General features: G+C 44.3%; 1 pseudogene; it reads left to right on the top strand.

The window, feature by feature from the left end:
* The first annotated feature begins 1,727 nt into the window (after nucleotides 1-1,727).
* On the top strand, nucleotides 1,728-13,188 carry LOC149299236 (neural-cadherin-like; annotated as a pseudogene).
* The last annotated feature ends 4,892 nt before the right edge of the window (nucleotides 13,189-18,080 follow it).

Raw genomic sequence — 18,080 nt, 5'->3', positions numbered from 1 at the left:
TAGGAGGTAGCATTTTATTATGCGCTTAGAATATATAGTATAATATATAGTATAATATATAGTATAATATATAGTATAATATATAGTATAATATAGCTTCCTGCATCAGTCTGAAAGATGTCACCCATGCGGTGAGATACTCGGTGCTCTATTTCTATAATGCTCCTGCTTCCAGAAGTGGAATTAGCAGAGTATGTATATATGTGTGTGTGTATGTGTGTATATATATTTATGTATGTATGTGTGCGTGTGTATGTATATGTGTGTGTGTGTGTGTATGTGTGTATATATATTTTTGTATGTATGTGTGTGTGTATGTGTGTATATATATTTTTGTATGTATGTGTGCGTGTGTATGTATATATGTGTGTGTGTATATAGATTTTTGTATGTATGTGTGCGTGTATATGTATGTATGTGTGTGTGTGTATAAGTGTATAAATGTATTGGGTAAAATGTCATTTTCCCTTTAAGGCTTCAAAATAATTTTCACCCAGTGATATCTGGGAATAAAGATGAACGTCGAGCGATCAGCAGCAGACTCAATTACAGCCGTAATCAACAAAACCGTACGATTGTCCTACTATAGGGCTGTTTCACCTGCCAACTGTATTGGTGTGTAATGATATGGTGTATCAGAGCGCCGCGCATGCTTATTGTTGTTATGTTTGCTTCTAACCAGTGACAGCCACCGACTGCGACTCCGGTTTGAATGGCGAGGTTCCCTATTATTCTTTGAGCCCCGATTTTGGCATCTCCAAGGAGGGCGTTATCAGCCCCGTCCGGGAGTTGGATTACGAGAGGCCCAACCATCTTTACGAGTTTGTGGTTCTGGCGATAGACCACGGAGAAGACCCAAACACCGGGACAGCCACCGTCCGCATCCGTGTCTCCAACGTGAACGAAGAAGCTCCGGAGTTCTCTCAAACCACGTAGGTGCAGCTCACGAGACTCTTCTTAGTTAGGGTAGTGCCGACATGTAGGTGGCAAACCTTTCCCCTTCACAGCGTGGAAGTAATGGATCCAAAACAGATTCAAACTTGAGAGTTTTGGGCAATCTTTCCCAAAGATTAATTGTTAAACTTTGGGCAATTTTCTAAGCTTCGCTTCCAAAGGGGAGGGCAATACAATGCTAGGTGATCATTTTAGAAGAGGGATAGTGTTGTCAGGTAATTAACAGCCACTCTATACTGCCCCCCGCAGGCCGGGGTAATGGTGCACGCGCTCCGCGAGGCGTATGAAATGCCGTTTCTGTTGTCCTGTATGTTGCACTCGCTCTACCCGGGGTGCCGTGTATAGCCCTGATTGTCAGAATGATTGCAGGGCCATTAGTCAGTTTATTGAGCGTGAGATGGTCGTTTAAAGAGAGGCGTCTCGAGGGGCCAAAGTTTGTTTTGTTTTGTCCATTAACGCATCTCGGTGTATTGCCGGAATCCTTTCTTCTCTCCCTTCTTCTCCCCCATCACAAACTTGCACCTTCTGTAACTGATACATTGTTGCCCTACTTTTATTCTTTAAAGCCAACACGGGTGGTAACGTATAATGAGTGATCCTGGCGAGACCCGCTTCTATCAGTTTTAAGTGCGTTGGTATTGACTGGCTCCTCTCGGAGATAAGGGGAATGATGCGTTATCAGCTGGGTGACATCACAGCCTTCGCCGCGCACTAGATCGCGATCAGTCTGGAGTTAATGAAAGATAAAATAGTGGAATTTATGCATCAGAAAGATGTCGGCTCGTGTGCCGGGACGTGCAGCGCTTACGCACGAGTTTGGGGAGAACGCACCCCGGCAGGAGACGTTTAGTGGCTTGAGATGTCTCCGCGCGCATGGTATACATTTGGATGCGTTGCTATGTTATGCAGATTGAATATTTTTCTCATTGAATATCTTGCAGGTGGCGGTTGGAATCACAGATATTAATGACTGCAAGCCGGAATTTCAGCAGCGAATCTATAGCAAGGATAACGTACCTGAAATTAACTATTTGTTAATTACTGTAGGAGGTAGCATTTTATTATGCGCTTAGAATATATAGTATAATATATAGTATAATATATAGTATAATATATAGTATAATATATAGTATAATATAGCTTCCTGCATCAGTCTGAAAGATGTCACCCATGCGGTGAGATACTCGGTGCTCTATTTCTATAATGCTCCTGCTTCCAGAAGTGGAATTAGCAGAGTATGTATATATGTGTGTGTGTATGTGTGTATATATATTTATGTATGTATGTGTGCGTGTGTATGTATATGTGTGTGTGTGTGTGTATGTGTGTATATATATTTTTGTATGTATGTGTGTGTGTATGTGTGTATATATATTTTTGTATGTATGTGTGCGTGTGTATGTATATATGTGTGTGTGTATATAGATTTTTGTATGTATGTGTGCGTGTATATGTATGTATGTGTGTGTGTGTGTGTATAAGTGTATAAATGTATTGGGTAAAATGTCATTTTCCCTTTAAGGCTTCAAAATAATTTTCACCCAGTGATATCTGGGAATAAAGATGAACGTCGAGCGATCAGCAGCAGACTCAATTACAGCCGTAATCAACAAAACCGTACGATTGTCCTACTATAGGGCTGTTTCACCTGCCAACTGTATTGGTGTGTAATGATATGGTGTATCAGAGCGCCGCGCATGCTTATTGTTGTTATGTTTGCTTCTAACCAGTGACAGCCACCGACTGCGACTCCGGTTTGAATGGCGAGGTTCCCTATTATTCTTTGAGCCCCGATTTTGGCATCTCCAAGGAGGGCGTTATCAGCCCCGTCCGGGAGTTGGATTACGAGAGGCCCAACCATCTTTACGAGTTTGTGGTTCTGGCGATAGACCACGGAGAAGACCCAAACACCGGGACAGCCACCGTCCGCATCCGTGTCTCCAACGTGAACGAAGAAGCTCCGGAGTTCTCTCAAACCACGTAGGTGCAGCTCACGAGACTCTTCTTAGTTAGGGTAGTGCCGACATGTAGGTGGCAAACCTTTCCCCTTCACAGCGTGGAAGTAATGGATCCAAAACAGATTCAAACTTGAGAGTTTTGGGCAATCTTTCCCAAAGATTAATTGTTAAACTTTGGGCAATTTTCTAAGCTTCGCTTCCAAAGGGGAGGGCAATACAATGCTAGGTGATCATTTTAGAAGAGGGATAGTGTTGTCAGGTAATTAACAGCCACTCTATACTGCCCCCCGCAGGCCGGGGTAATGGTGCACGCGCTCCGCGAGGCGTATGAAATGCCGTTTCTGTTGTCCTGTATGTTGCACTCGCTCTACCCGGGGTGCCGTGTATAGCCCTGATTGTCAGAATGATTGCAGGGCCATTAGTCAGTTTATTGAGCGTGAGATGGTCGTTTAAAGAGAGGCGTCTCGAGGGGCCAAAGTTTGTTTTGTTTTGTCCATTAACGCATCTCGGTGTATTGCCGGAATCCTTTCTTCTCTCCCTTCTTCTCCCCCATCACAAACTTGCACCTTCTGTAACTGATACATTGTTGCCCTACTTTTATTCTTTAAAGCCAACACGGGTGGTAACGTATAATGAGTGATCCTGGCGAGACCCGCTTCTATCAGTTTTAAGTGCGTTGGTATTGACTGGCTCCTCTCGGAGATAAGGGGAATGATGCGTTATCAGCTGGGTGACATCACAGCCTTCGCCGCGCACTAGATCGCGATCAGTCTGGAGTTAATGAAAGATAAAATAGTGGAATTTATGCATCAGAAAGATGTCGGCTCGTGTGCCGGGACGTGCAACGCTTACGCACGAGTTTGGGGAGAACGCACCCCGGCAGGAGACGTTTAGTGGCTTGAGATGTCTCCGCGCGCATGGTATACATTTGGATGCGTTGCTATGTTATGCAGATTGAATATTTTTCTCATTGAATATCTTGCAGGTGGCGGTTGGAATCACAGATATTAATGACTGCAAGCCGGAATTTCAGCAGCGAATCTATAGCAAGGATAACGTACCTGAAATTAACTATTTGTTAATTACTGTAGGAGGTAGCATTTTATTATGCGCTTAGAATATATAGTATAATATATAGTATAATATATAGTATAATATATAGTATAATATATAGTATAATATAATATAGCTTCCTGCATCAGTCTGAAAGATGTCACCCATGCGGTGAGATACTCGGTGCTCTATTTCTATAATGCTCCTGCTTCCAGAAGTGGAATTAGCAGAGTATGTATATATGTGTGTGTGTATGTGTGTATATATATTTATGTATGTATGTGTGCGTGTGTATGTATATGTGTGTGTGTGTGTATGTGTGTATATATATTTTTGTATGTATGTGTGTGTGTGTATGTGTGTATATATATTTTTGTATGTATGTGTGCGTGCGTGTGTATGTATATATGTGTGTGTGTATATAGATTTTTTTGGGCAATCTTTCCCAAAGATTAATTGTTAAACTTTGGGCAATTTTCTAAGCTTCGCTTCCAAAGGGGAGGGCAATACAATGCTAGGTGATCATTTTAGAAGAGGGATAGTGTTGTCAGGTAATTAACAGCCACTCTATACTGCCCCCCGCAGGCCAGGGTAATGGTGCACGCGCTCCGCGAGGCGTATGAAATGCCGTTTCTGTTGTCCTGTATGTTGCACTCGCTCTACCCGGGGTGCCGTGTATAGCCCTGATTGTCAGAATGATTGCAGGGCCATTAGTCAGTTTATTGAGCGTGAGATGGTCATCACAAACTTGCACCTTCTGTAACTGATACATTGTTGCCCTACTTTTATTCTTTAAAGCCTCCTTTGTCTTGCAAGACCTTCCCGCGAGGGTCGGAGACCTGATTCCGAGAAAGGTACGTAGAGCTATATTTTGTATACATCCATAACTAACCCCCCCTCCATGCCACCGATGCTTTTTACAGATACCTGACGATTTCTCGCATATTCTGCTACATAAAGAAGAAAATTAGTCATCGAGATAAAATCGAGTTCCTCACCAGAATTCCGTCACAGTAACTATAACTTGAAGTTCCTAAATAGTTGAGTAGGGGGTATCACTTACCCTGGGTTAAGGATTTGTAACAATGGGACAGATTTATCCTCAAACCATTTAACAGGAATAATCCGTCTTGGTTCTAACCTGCTTCCAAAGCATCATGGAGCCGAGTATGTTCTGTATGTGACCGCCACAGATGACAACGCTTCGGGGGGTCCTCACAGCCTCACCAGCACGACTACAGTCGTCGTGAGAGTCGATGACGTCAACCAGAACAAGCCCGTCTTCCATCAGGTACCTCATACATTAAATCAAACTCCAGAAATCCGCTTAGGAGAATAATCCCTTACTGAAAGCCAATTAACTAAAGCCGCGTTAGAACTGTCCTTGGCTCCAAGATGTAGCCGGATCCTAAAAGAAATGTGTGGATTTAACATTATTTCCAGTGTGCCCTGTACCGTCACCACGCCGTAGTCCTGGAGAACCAGCCCCCAGGAATGTTTGTGCTGCAGGTGGAGGCGAAAGACGCAGACTTTGGCGTCAACGGTCAAGTGAAGTACGGGATCGTTCATCGCGAGGGCTCTCTCCCTGCATTCAGCATCCATCCGGACACAGGTGCCACCGCCTCCTATACCTTAAAGCCCTTTAAACATTGTATGGAGAGACGGGCTGCGGCACGGTGACCGAGGACACACTTTCCTCCCAGTGTATTTGTGTTCTAGGTTTTTAATATGCTTTTTGCTGGATTGGTGTATACGCTTCTACCCTTCTACTCCAGGGTCAACAGCCAGAGGTGACATCAGGGAGCTTCATTTGATTCTGTTAAAACCAGTGGGTCAGATAGGCTCGGTGATGCAGGTTTTAACCATGCTTGTAGGTCATGTTAATCAGCCAAGCTTTTTTTCTCAAAAGCTTATGAGAAAATGTTCTTCACGTGTTATAGCAGGAATGGCCAGTCACATCGCCTCCGTGCTTTCTCTAACACGTTTCCCACGCAGGAGTCCTGACAACCCTTCAGAGCTTTGATCGGGAGAAGCAGAAAGAGTTCCCCGTCACCATCAAAGCCACAGACCAGGCGGCCGAGCCTCTCATAGGGCTGTGCCAGATCAACATACAGATCCAGGACCAAAATGACAACGACCCCAGCTTTGAGAACAACCACTACGAATGTAATTGAGTCTCCGTGGGTAGAGTATGAGATCTCTACAAGCACCAAGTCCCCATCATGTTCTTCTGTCCTCTTCTAATTATAGCTTTAAGTGGAATTCAGCGTTAAGAGTCTTCCTAGATCTGCTGGTCCACAAGAGCTTGGCCAGCTCGCCCATGGGGTATTTGGGACCTCAGTGGACAACATAGAATTCAAATGTTTTCATTCTTGTCCCAGATTTCCTGAGAGAAGATGCTGCCGTGGGAAGCAGCTTCCAACGCGTTGCGGCCCGTGATGACGATTATGGCGTGAATGGAACGATCACGTACTCCGTGTCTGGAGAGGAACCAGTGGCCTTCAGCATTAACACCTCTACGGGGTGGCTTTATGTTCGCCAGCCAATATCTCTGGTAACGTAGCAAGCGTTTACATGCCGTGTTTAGAGAACCAACTTGCATTTCAACAAGTGATAGTACTCTTAAATGAAAATATCGCGGGGTCACCTTCTGACCCCAGACCCCTTTATACAATATGACTTATAGTAGGATTGTAAGCCACTATATAATAATGCAATAATAAGATATGGCACACTTGTATCTCTCTTTTATTCCTAATATTAAGTAACCGGTTTAATGTACATATTGCAAAACTACAATGTATCTCTTATGACAGCGAGTAGCTTTGTGTTTGGATATTTCAACTTTATGCTTTGCAAACACAGCTGGTGGCTTTTTAAGTGGGGACGTAACGGGGCTTTTTGGATAGTTTTAAGGCATTGTCAAGCTGTCATGTTTGCTTTTTCTGAAATCAAAAGTCCCTACGGCCAGACGATGACATCTGGACACTGATTGGAAGGCCCCTGTGTGAGTCCCCGAGGTTACCGCTAAATGAGACTCTCCATTGCAGAATGCCAGCTGTTTGCTGGGAATCGTCCACTGTCTTTTTTTTTTTTCTTGTTTGTTTGGTTTTTTTTGATACGTGCCTCTGGGTAGCTCTGTAATTGGAAATCGGTTGGGCGATAGAAAGAAAAACCCTCTAGAAAAAGCACCATGCAACTAAATAACACTGAGTACCAGAGTATGTGAGTGGTGCATGAAACTCCTCAACCATCTGTCACTCACAGCTTTTAAATCAATTGGGAGAGCATTTTTGGGTTTGTTTTTTTTGTCGGGGAGGTTGCTGAATGGAGAAGGTTTAAGTGAATGTAATTAATTTTTTTGTCTTAACCTTTTTTCCCCATCAGAAACCATTAATAACTCTAGAGGTCACCGCTGCGGACGGAGGAAATAGAAGCACGCAGGTGGAAGTAGCCGTTCGAATCACAGATGCTCAGAATCAGCCTCCGGTCTGGGAAAAAGAAAGATATGACCTGGTGATTCCGGAAAATACCATGAGAGAGACGCCTGTTGTGGTATGACGTGACCTCTGACCTGGAAACCAGTGGAAATTTTCCACCCGTCGGTGGGAACTGTACAATGCTTCCAGCCATTGGTTGGGCACCTTACAATGCTTCCAGCCATTGGTAGGAGTCATAGAAGGATTCCACCCATTGGTGTATGATCTCATTTGAATATGGATTTCTCCCTCATGCCTGGCTACCAGGGATCGTACCCATCTAGACATCTGCTTCCCGTTAGGCCTGATATGAAGCTAGTGAGAGGGAACGGGGTATGGAGACATCACCACTAAGGAGCCTTAATCACCCTTCTAATGTCTGTCATTTCCGAGTGGACTTCCTGCTGTTGAGGGCTTCTTTTTACTGTAATTTACTGTTAATTACACAATGTTCTGCCATTCCCACAGACCGTTAAAGCTTCCTCACTGCTGGGAGACCCTTGTGTGACGTACAATTTAGAGGAAGGATTGGTCCCAGAGACTAACATGCCCGTTCGTTTCTACCCGACGGTAAATCGAGAAGAAGGCTCTGCCTCCGTTCTTGTAGCTGAACCTTTAGATCATGAAACAACCAGGACTTTTATCCTGAAGATCCGAGCTCAGACCGTTGCTGCTGTGCCATTGGCTGCCTTTACTACGGTGTACATTAACATTACAGGTAGAATCTCCGGATATCAATTCTGTGCCTGCGCTGCTAGAAGAGCAAATGTGAAGCCGGACTTGTTTATATTGCAGATGTGACTGACAATGTGCCCTTCTTTACGTCGTCCATATATGAGGCCACCGTTACAGAAGGCCTTGAAAAGGGAACATTTGTGCTCCAGGTGTCTGCATCTGACCAAGATCTCGGACTGAATGGAGAGGTGAGTTCATACGTGAAACCTCATCACACGCACACTCTGACTCCTATAGCTCTGTGTTCCTAGGTATACTAAATGCGGTACCAATTTATAAAATCTGCACCCATTGACGCATGTTCTTCAGATATCCCTGGTCCTTCTAGCCATAGCATATATTCCTGTAATTTGCACATGTAAAACAAAGTGCTTTATGGCCATACCAATCCGTAGGACAGGGCCATACCAATCCGTAGGACAGGGCCATACCAATCTGTAAAACAGGGGCATATTAATCCGTAACACAGGGCCATACCAATCCATAAAACAGGGCCATACCAATCTGTAGGACAGGGGCATATCAATCTGTAAAACAGGGCCATACAATCTGTAAAACAGGGCCATACCAGTCTGTAAGACAGGGCCATACCAGTCTGTAAAACAGGGCCATACCAGTCTGTAAGCCAGGGGCATACCAATCTGTAGGACAGGGGCATACCAATCTGTAGGACAGGGGCATACCAATCTGTAGGACAGGGGCATACCAATCTGTAAGACAGGGCCATACCGATCTGTAAGACAGGGCCATACCAATCAGCAGGACAAGGCCATACCAGTTCATAGGACAGGACCATAACATTTCATAGCATAGGGCCATACCTATCAAGAGGACAGGGGTGCATACCAGTTTATAGCACAGGGCCATAACGATTCATGGGACAGGGCAACTGATTCATAGGATAGGGCCATACTGGTTCAAAGGACAGGGGTGTATACCAATTCATAGCACAGGGCCATACCAATCCATAGGAGAGGGGTGTATACCAGTTCATAGTACAGGGCCATACTGATCCGTGGGACACGGCCATACCAATATCTACACTAGACCAGGGGGTCAGCATGTTAATTAGAGTTACTGATGCCATATAGGGGGGTTTTCTCGCCTGATAACACTGTCTGGTATTAGGGCCAGATTGTTGATTGTTGAGGGGTCACGTGTCAGTTAAAGCCACAAATAAATAATAAAGAGAAATTAAATTGGTTTGCGGCAGAGCAGACAGACCTTTTGCTCATCGGATCGCAGCATTTCCTGCGCACCGGCATTACTGTTACATTAATAATATATGTAGTCCTGGCAGAACATGTTCAGTAAAAGCTTCCAGGCCTTTGCAACAAAGAGCATTAGTGATTTTCCATCAGTTCCACCTTATATCAGCAAAGTGTTTTCAGGCCAGCCTGCGCTAACTGTGGTCTGATTGTCTTGCTCCAGATCACCTATTCTATTTTAGAAGATCGCAGCGGAGACCATGCTCTGTTCCACATCGATCCCCAGACGGGAGTCATTTACACAGCTGCCGTGTTTGACCGGGAGACCAAGGGCTCGTATCTCCTAGAAGTTATGTCGTCGGATGGATCAGAGTCTGCTCGACCTGGAAAACATGGGAAACCCAATTCTGGTGAGGATAATATGGGGTATATCAGTCCTGGGTCGACGGGGCTATACAGCATCAGAGGGTCGCTGTGGTCTTCACCTGCTAACTGCTGGGAGAATCCCTGGTAGCGGCTCTGGAGGTCGAGCTCTGCATATATGAGACCCCTCAATTCGTCTTCCCACTCCGGCAACGGGTTGTCCCCCAGGAGTGGAACTCGTATATCCCACGTTGTCCGGTATTGTGCCCAGTACGTTTCAAAGTGGGGATGGGAGAAATCATCCCTCCAGTCTGCAGGCGCAGACTCTAACTGCCTCTGCTGGTGTTCCAGCTCACACACCTCGGCTGTAACCCGGTCTGTCTCACCCTCTGGTTCTCGGAAGGGTTGGATATCCTGGTATATTTTGGTGTTCTGTTCCCCTAGTCTGGGAGATACAGACCCACTCTGGCTCAGTTCCTGGTGACACATTTTAATCACCGCCGTCACTTGCTCCGATGTAGCCCCTCCTGGGTACAGGGATAAGTGCCATAGAATGTTCTTTTATAGAGCACTCAGTCCGAGGCTCTCCTCTGGGGCATCCTGGTGCCGGTCCATCTCTCTGCAGTCCGCAATCAGAGTAGCCTTTCCTTTGCTACAAACCTCCAGGAGCTCTCTTGGTGTCTCTCGTCTGCAATCCCAGTTGGTGGTTTGGATTTCACCCAAATCGTGGGATTCATCCCACCGCTGCCAACCAATGTTACAGGGTCACCGTACCCAAGGCTGGGTCCCCCTGTTTGAGGGCTGAGGAATCACCAGTCAGTCCCTCGTACGGATAGCACTCAGCTATCCACGGATCATCCAGACCACCATTCGTAGTAAACCAAGAAGAACTCTCTTTATTACAAACACACAGAATTTATATACAATCTCAATGCCATGTGTACCGAACCCAACCCCCAATCCCATCAGCCACATCCCATCACAAATCCCATCAGTATACAGGGGATGTATCAGGTGAGGGGATTACAGAATAGAATGGGTTCCCCCACCTGTGTTATCCCCCCTGTAGTGCGGGTGCCGTCTGGGCAGACAGGGCTGTGTTGGCTGATTAAGAGCCCCAGCCAGATTATAGGATTGTCTCTTTGAAGGCTGGGGCTGAATCCACATCAGTCTCTGGGCCGGTTACACAATAAACACAATATAACATATTACCGGGTCACGGTATACGGAACCGGACACAAAAGTGCTCCGTGACCCGGCTAAACTTCATATGACACATGAGCCAGCTAGCCTGGCCCTGTCACAAGCATACATCCCAAGATCTATTCCTAAATAGTTGCCCACAACCCTACCCCAAGGTCTGATCCAGCTGAGATACCCATGCCACTCCATACCCCAAGGTCTGTTCCTGCTAAGTTGCCTACAAACCACCCCAATGTATCTTCACAAAGCAGTGCCCATAGCCCATAAAACCCCAATGTCTGATCCTGCTGAGATGCCCATAGCCCTCCATACCCCAACGTCTGATCCTGCTGAGATACCCATACCCCTCCATACCCCAAGGTCTGATCCGGCTGAGATACCCATACCCCTCCATACCCCAAGGTCTGATCCTGCTGAGATACCCATGCCCCTCTTTACCCCAACATCTGATCCTGCTGAGATACCCATACCCCTCCACACCCCAACATCTGATCCTGCTAAAATACCCCAAAGTCTGATCCTGCTGCAGTGCCAGAGGGAGGGTCAATTGTTATGTTGGTAACTCTCAGCCCTGTTACCTCCTCACCTTTTAAATATTTAGGGTTGGGCACACCTGTCAACATGTAAAGAAACCCAGGGATTAACTCATGCAGTTCTGTTCGTATAAAATGACTTTAAGCTGCCAGAAGCTTATGCAAATCATGTAACTTTTTTGTGTATTTAAATTAAGTTATGCACAAAAAATGAAATGTATTCTTTTATGCAATGCTAATGAAAACTATTCTAGAAGCAGCTTCAGGCTTCACAAACGGCTTAATATCGTGAATTTATAATGGCGTTCAGAAGGATCTACGTCCTAACGCTCCTCTGAAGAGCAGCGCGATTTGCAAATGAGAACAAATTAACCCCAATAAAATGCGTTGTTGGGGCAATTGGGCCAGAAATAAAAATGTTTAAAAATGAGCCATTGACATGGGGCATCAGTTATACTCGTGTTATCCATTGAAACAAATTCCCGTCCACATTCATCTCATCTTCAAGAGCTGTGGAATAACGCGGCTGTATAAATTGTTTCCGAGCCGCAGGGTCTGTCCGCGGATTGTCTGCATATTAGTTTTCCGTGAAGAGACAGATACTTACTTTCTTCTTATTGAAGTTGAAGACGGCGGAGGAATGAGTTCCACCAGTACGGCAACTATTCATGTTCTAGATATCAGCGATCACGCTCCGGTCTTCACCCAGGATACGTGGCATGCTTCCGTCTGGGATACAAGTGACATCAACTCTAACGTCCTTCAGGTGGTGGCAGTAGATGAAGATGACAGAGAAAACGCTTTATTGTCATTTAGCATCGTTGGAGGAGACCCAGGCCACGCATTCACTATTGAAAGCAACCAAAAGGAGAAACACGCGATAATTAAACTTAATAAGAAGCTGGATTATGAGATCCCTCAGGAACGGAGATTTAACCTTACCATCGAGGTCCGGGACTGTGATTTTTCTTCAGTTTCCCACTGCCTGATCGAGTTACAGGACTGCAATGACCACGCTCCAGTTTTCATTCCATCCGTTTTGCAAGTGCCCCCTTTCTTGGAAAATATAACCGTGGGCTCTACCGTTATGCATGTCACAGTTTCTGACGCCGACTCCGAATTAAATGGACAGTTTGCTTATGGCATTCACGTGGAGTCTGATGTCTTCGGTCAGTTTTATGTTGACCAAAAAGGGGCTGTCAAAGTGGTGAAAGCCCTAGACCGGGAGGTGACTTCCCAATACCACCTGGTCATTGCAGCCTCAGACCGGGGTATCCCAGTTCAAACAGGAAGCGCAACTGTCATTCTAGACCTTTCTGGATGTTAACGACAACGGGCCAGCATTGGCTGCTCCGTACAAACCTATTGTTTGGGAAAACGCAGTCTGGCCTCAGAGGGTCCATGTCAACGAGACATCGGATGTTTTGTATGCTGTGGATCTTGATACTGCAGAGAACGGAGCCCCGTTTACTTTTACTTTGCCAAATGACCATCAGAATTCTTCAACATTCATGCTGATTGACCACGGAAACAGCACGGCCTCTATTGAGACTCTGAGGCCCTTCGATCGAGAGATAGAGAGGGCTTTTTTTATCTTCCAGTTATAATTACGGATAGCGGAAACCCGCCTTGGGCCACCACAAGCATAACTATTGGTGATCAAAATGATAACCCTGTTAGGGATATTAATGAGACAAAATAGGCAAAACCAATATTTTATCACACACGCAAAATAACGACGCTACCAAATATTGTAGGACCACATCCACAATAATAATTTAAGGAGATATCCTATATTTTATCTCCGATCCTAAATCCTTTCAGATCGCCGAAAATTATAATTCAAATTAGATATATATTATCACAATAATCAATCAAAAATATTATTTATTGTAAACACAATTTATAAAATATATATATGAGTCATACAGTGCATGATCTAAAACAGAAAATTCTTAAAACATGTCAAATTGAATCAGTTCCAAATACAGTATATAATCGAAAGTATCAATATGAATTACTACTTTATGAGTCTAACACACACAATTAATTTCCAGTCCACTCAGCAACCAACAATGATAATCAGGGCGGTAATAAAAATATCACTTACTCACTTTATATATTAGTTCAACTAATATGACATAATAGGAGTATTAGTGAAGTTCTTAATAGATGCAAATGATGTCAAACTTCATCTACAGGTAAAAATACCTTTTCATTATTGTCATTATCACGGGTTATAAACTGCAGTCTCAAAAGCCGTCGTATACGCTTATAATGCAATATACTATTTCCCAGAAACAGGGAATTCTATACGAAGAAGACAAAATTCATCTCTATTAGAATAATAAAACAATTATATTTACCACCACTTGTTGCTGTTGTCCAACTGGTCCTTGTAGAAGTTAATCCAGGTTCAGTGGCAAGAAATTAAGTGGGAAGAAATATAACTTTCTAAAAGTTATATAGGTTAGGACTCAAAATAACTCTGAGTAAAATTATGGTGCCAGGATCTTAAGATTCCAATTCTCTGGGGTAAATTTGGAGTCCGTCAGGGTCTAATTTGTTTCATGATGCCTTTGTTTCAGGGTGAGTCTTAGGGTGAGTCTTTTTCAAGGTGGGTTCATCTAAGGTCAGTTTTTTAGGGTCAGTTTTCAAGGTGGGTCCTCTTTATTATTCAAGACCTAAGCTTTTAAAGACAGGGCTTATTATCACAGCCACCACCTCTTGATTGGAATTATCCAATCATAACGGTGGGTTTTACCCATTATAATTAAGACTTCTACTCATATTTACACCGTTGTAATTTCTTAATTTACCTGCGAGAGACGCTCTGGTCTAAGAAATAACTTAATACCATTACATATGTGTTTGGAATTCATCCATGGTCATCCTTATCTTTAGATGTTACCTCCTAGATAGTAAATCAGGTCTTTGTAGTCACCCATATCTCCAGACGTTGCCTCCTAGGTAGTAAATTAGGTTTTGGTGGTCTTACGACGTATCCCCCATTCCAATTTACATTCCTAAGGATATGTAGTGTCTACTCCTTAACTTTCTCATGGGAGATAACGTTAATTGGATCATATATACTGAAACATCTATATACATCAATACTTCTTTGTTCTCAATTATAGAGGGAACAAAGACAGAAAGAAATAATCACTATATGATTAAGTAAACTAAAATGGCTCTAACTCCATTTTGGGCTCGTGTAAAATACAGAATATATAGAATACATGTTTTCCCTCATAAAATATCTGACAACCCGCACCACTGAGCTCACAAAGACATCAGCGTTTACATCCTGGAAAGTGAGTAGCCTCAATAGTCTCTTCTCTGCTGTTGTGACCAGTGTTGTAGCTATTAATTATATCTTTACGTTCTCTGTCCCAGATGCATTATTGTTTTGGCTCAGAAATCTAATTTTCTTCTTGTCACCAAGTCTTCAATAACCCTTCCTACCCCCCCCCCCCCGAACATCAGTTTGGTTATGCGTAAGTTCTCTTGATAAAGAGGCAGGAATAATGTTTGTTTTTAAATTGATTATAGAGACCCACGGCGAATGGTGGCTGTAAGATAAAGGTCGTTCTAGACATGTCATTTTTTGCTACTGACATGTAAAATATAAGAGTTGATATTTATTAGATCGCTTTAAAAATGCACAGTGAGTTTACATCCAAAAATCCCTCCTAGGAAACGCCGCCAAGTGAAAGTGAGCAGCAACAGCGAATGAATAATCTTTAGCCAACGTTAATGGCTGTCAGAGTTATTTTCATTCTGCATTTAACTGAGCTAAACAGGAGGGACGTATTGGAAATTAGTCCTAGTTAATTCTCCGGCAGGGCATGCTGATCGTATATTGTACAGTTCCTGACAGCAGAATGTAGGACAAATGATTAAAAATACAGATGGGCACGAATGCAGACATACTTATGAATGTCTTACCATTTTTTCTTGTTTAAAACAGCCGGGTGGTCATCAGCAGAGATTGGGAAGGTCGCTGTGCTGGATGAAGATGAATGGGATAGAAAACACTATTCCGCCGTCTCTCAAATACCCAGGTGAGTACCATGGCTCGAATAACACACGCATTTCATGGTCATTAATGCACTTCACTATTGACACGCAATGGGTTATAGGTTGACCATGTCGGCCGGTGGCTGACCAGTTGCTTAAAGAGGTCTCAGAGAAGTTGATGGATATTTATTCATCAATCCAGAGGTAAATTGGAATACTCTATGTCATGACAAGTGTTTGAGATGTCAGACTTTGATCATTCAGGTGGATCACTGCTAAGGTAGGGCGATCTTTAGTGCCGTTCTATAAGGTGTATGAAGGAACTGGATGACAAGTCTGGTGTATGAAGGATTGAGCAGACGTGTCTGGTGTATGAGGGAAATAGATGTGTCTGATAAATGACGGAGTGAGAGGACATGTTGTATAAGAGAGGAAGTAGACGTGTCTGGTGTATAAGAGAGGGAGAAGACGTGTCTGGTGTATGAGGGAGAGAAAAGATGTGTCTGGTGTATGAGGGAGAGAGAAGACATCTCTGGTGTATGAGGGAATGGGATGACATGTCTGGTATATGACGGAGCAAGAAGACATGTCTAGGGTATGAGGGAGAGAGAAGACACGTCTGGTGTATGAGGGAGATAGATGTGTCTGATGAATGACAGAGTGAGAGGACATGCCAGTTGTATAAGAGAGGTACTTGACGTGTGGTGTATAAGAGAGGGAGAAGACACGTCTGGTGTATGAGGGAGAGAAGAGATGTGTCTGGTGTATGAGGGAGAGAAGAGATGTGTCTGGTGTATGAGGGAGAGAAGAGATGTGTCTGATGTATGAGGGAGAGAAGAGATGTGTCTGGTGTATGAGGGAGAGAAGAGATGTGTCTGGTGTATGAGGGAGAGAAGAGATGTGTCTGGTGTATGAGGGAGAGAACAGATGTGTCTGGTGTATGAGGGAGCCAAAAGACATGTCTGGTGTATGAGGGAGTGAGCAGTCGTGTCTGGTGTATGAGGGAGTGAGCAGGTGTGTCTGGTGTATGAGGGAGAGAACAGATGTGTCTGGTGTATGAGGGAGATAACTGAGGTGTCTGGTGTATAAAAGAGGGAGAAGACATGTCTGGTGTATGAAGGAGAGAAGAGATGTCTGGTATATGAGGGAGCGGGATGACATGTCTGTTGTATATGAAAGGGATGGGACAACTCTGGTGTATGAGTGAGCGAGCGGACGTGTCTCTTTTATGAGGGAGAGAGAAGACGTGTCTGGTATATGAGGGAGATAGGTGTGTTTGTTGTATAAGAGAGGGAGAAGGCATGTCTGGTGTATGAGGGAATGAGAAGAAATGTCTGGTGTATGAGGGAGCGAGCTGATGTGTCTCGTATATAAGGAAGATAACTGAAGTGTCTGGTCTATAAAGGAGAGAGAAGACATGTCTGATGTATGAGGGGAGCAAACTGAAGTATCTGGTGTATGAGGGATTGAGCAGACGTTTCTGGTGTGAGGGAGATAGATGTGTCTGATGTATGACGGAGTGAGAAGACATGTCTGTTGTATAAGAGAGGGATAAGACGTGTCTGGTGTATGAGGGAGGAGATGTGTCTGGTGTATGAGTGAGTGAGAAGACATGTCTGATGTATGAGGGAGCAAGATAAAGTCTCTGGTGTATGAGGGAGCAAAAAGACATGTCTGATGTTTTTTTGTTTTTTTTTCCTTGCTCCCTCATACACAACATGTCTTCTTTCTCCCTCATACAGCAGACATGTCTTCTCCCTCCCTCATATACCAGACATGTCTTCTCTCTCCCTCATCCACCAGACACATCTGCTTGCTACCTCATACGCCAGATATGTCTTCTCCCTTTCTTATACAACAGACATGTCATCTCCCTTTCTTATACAACAGACATGTCATCTCGCTCCCTCATAAACCAGACACGTGTTCTCGCTCCCTCATACAACAGACACGTCTGCTCTCTCCCTCATATACGAAACATGAATTCTCCCTCTCTCATACACCAGACATGTCTTCTCTCTCCTTTATACACCAGACACTTCAGATCACTCCCTCATACACCAGACACGTCTTCTTTCTCCCTCATACACCAGACACGTCTTCTCTCTCCCTCATACACCAGACACGTCTTCTCTCTCCCTCATACACCAGACACGTCTTCTCTCTCCTTCATTCACCAGACACGTCTTCTCTCTCCCTCTTACACCAGACACATCTTTTCTCTCCCTCATGCACCAGTCACGTCTTTTCTCTCCCTCATGCACCAGTCACGTCTTTTCTCTCCCTCATACACCAGACACGTCTTGTCCTTCCCTCATACACCAGTTACGTCCTCTTCTCTCCCTCATCCACCAGACATGTCTACTCTCTCCCTCATACACCAGACACGTCTTCTCACTCCCTCATACACCAGACATGTCTTCTCTCACCCTCATACACCAGACACGTCATCTCGCTCCCTCATACACCAGACACGTCTTCTCTCTCCCTCATACACAAGACACGTCTTCTCTCTCCCTCATACACAAGACACGTCTTCCCTCTCCCTCATACATGAGACACGTCTTCCCTCTC

Source organism: Sceloporus occidentalis, unplaced genomic scaffold, assembly GCF_023333645.1.
Source record: "Sceloporus occidentalis isolate IW3139 unplaced genomic scaffold, rSceOcc1.0.p SCAF_29, whole genome shotgun sequence".
NCBI classification, from domain to species: domain Eukaryota; kingdom Metazoa; phylum Chordata; class Lepidosauria; order Squamata; family Phrynosomatidae; genus Sceloporus; species Sceloporus occidentalis.
The sequence above is the reverse complement of the archived record's forward strand: the minus strand, read 5'-3'. Positions and strand labels throughout refer to the sequence as shown.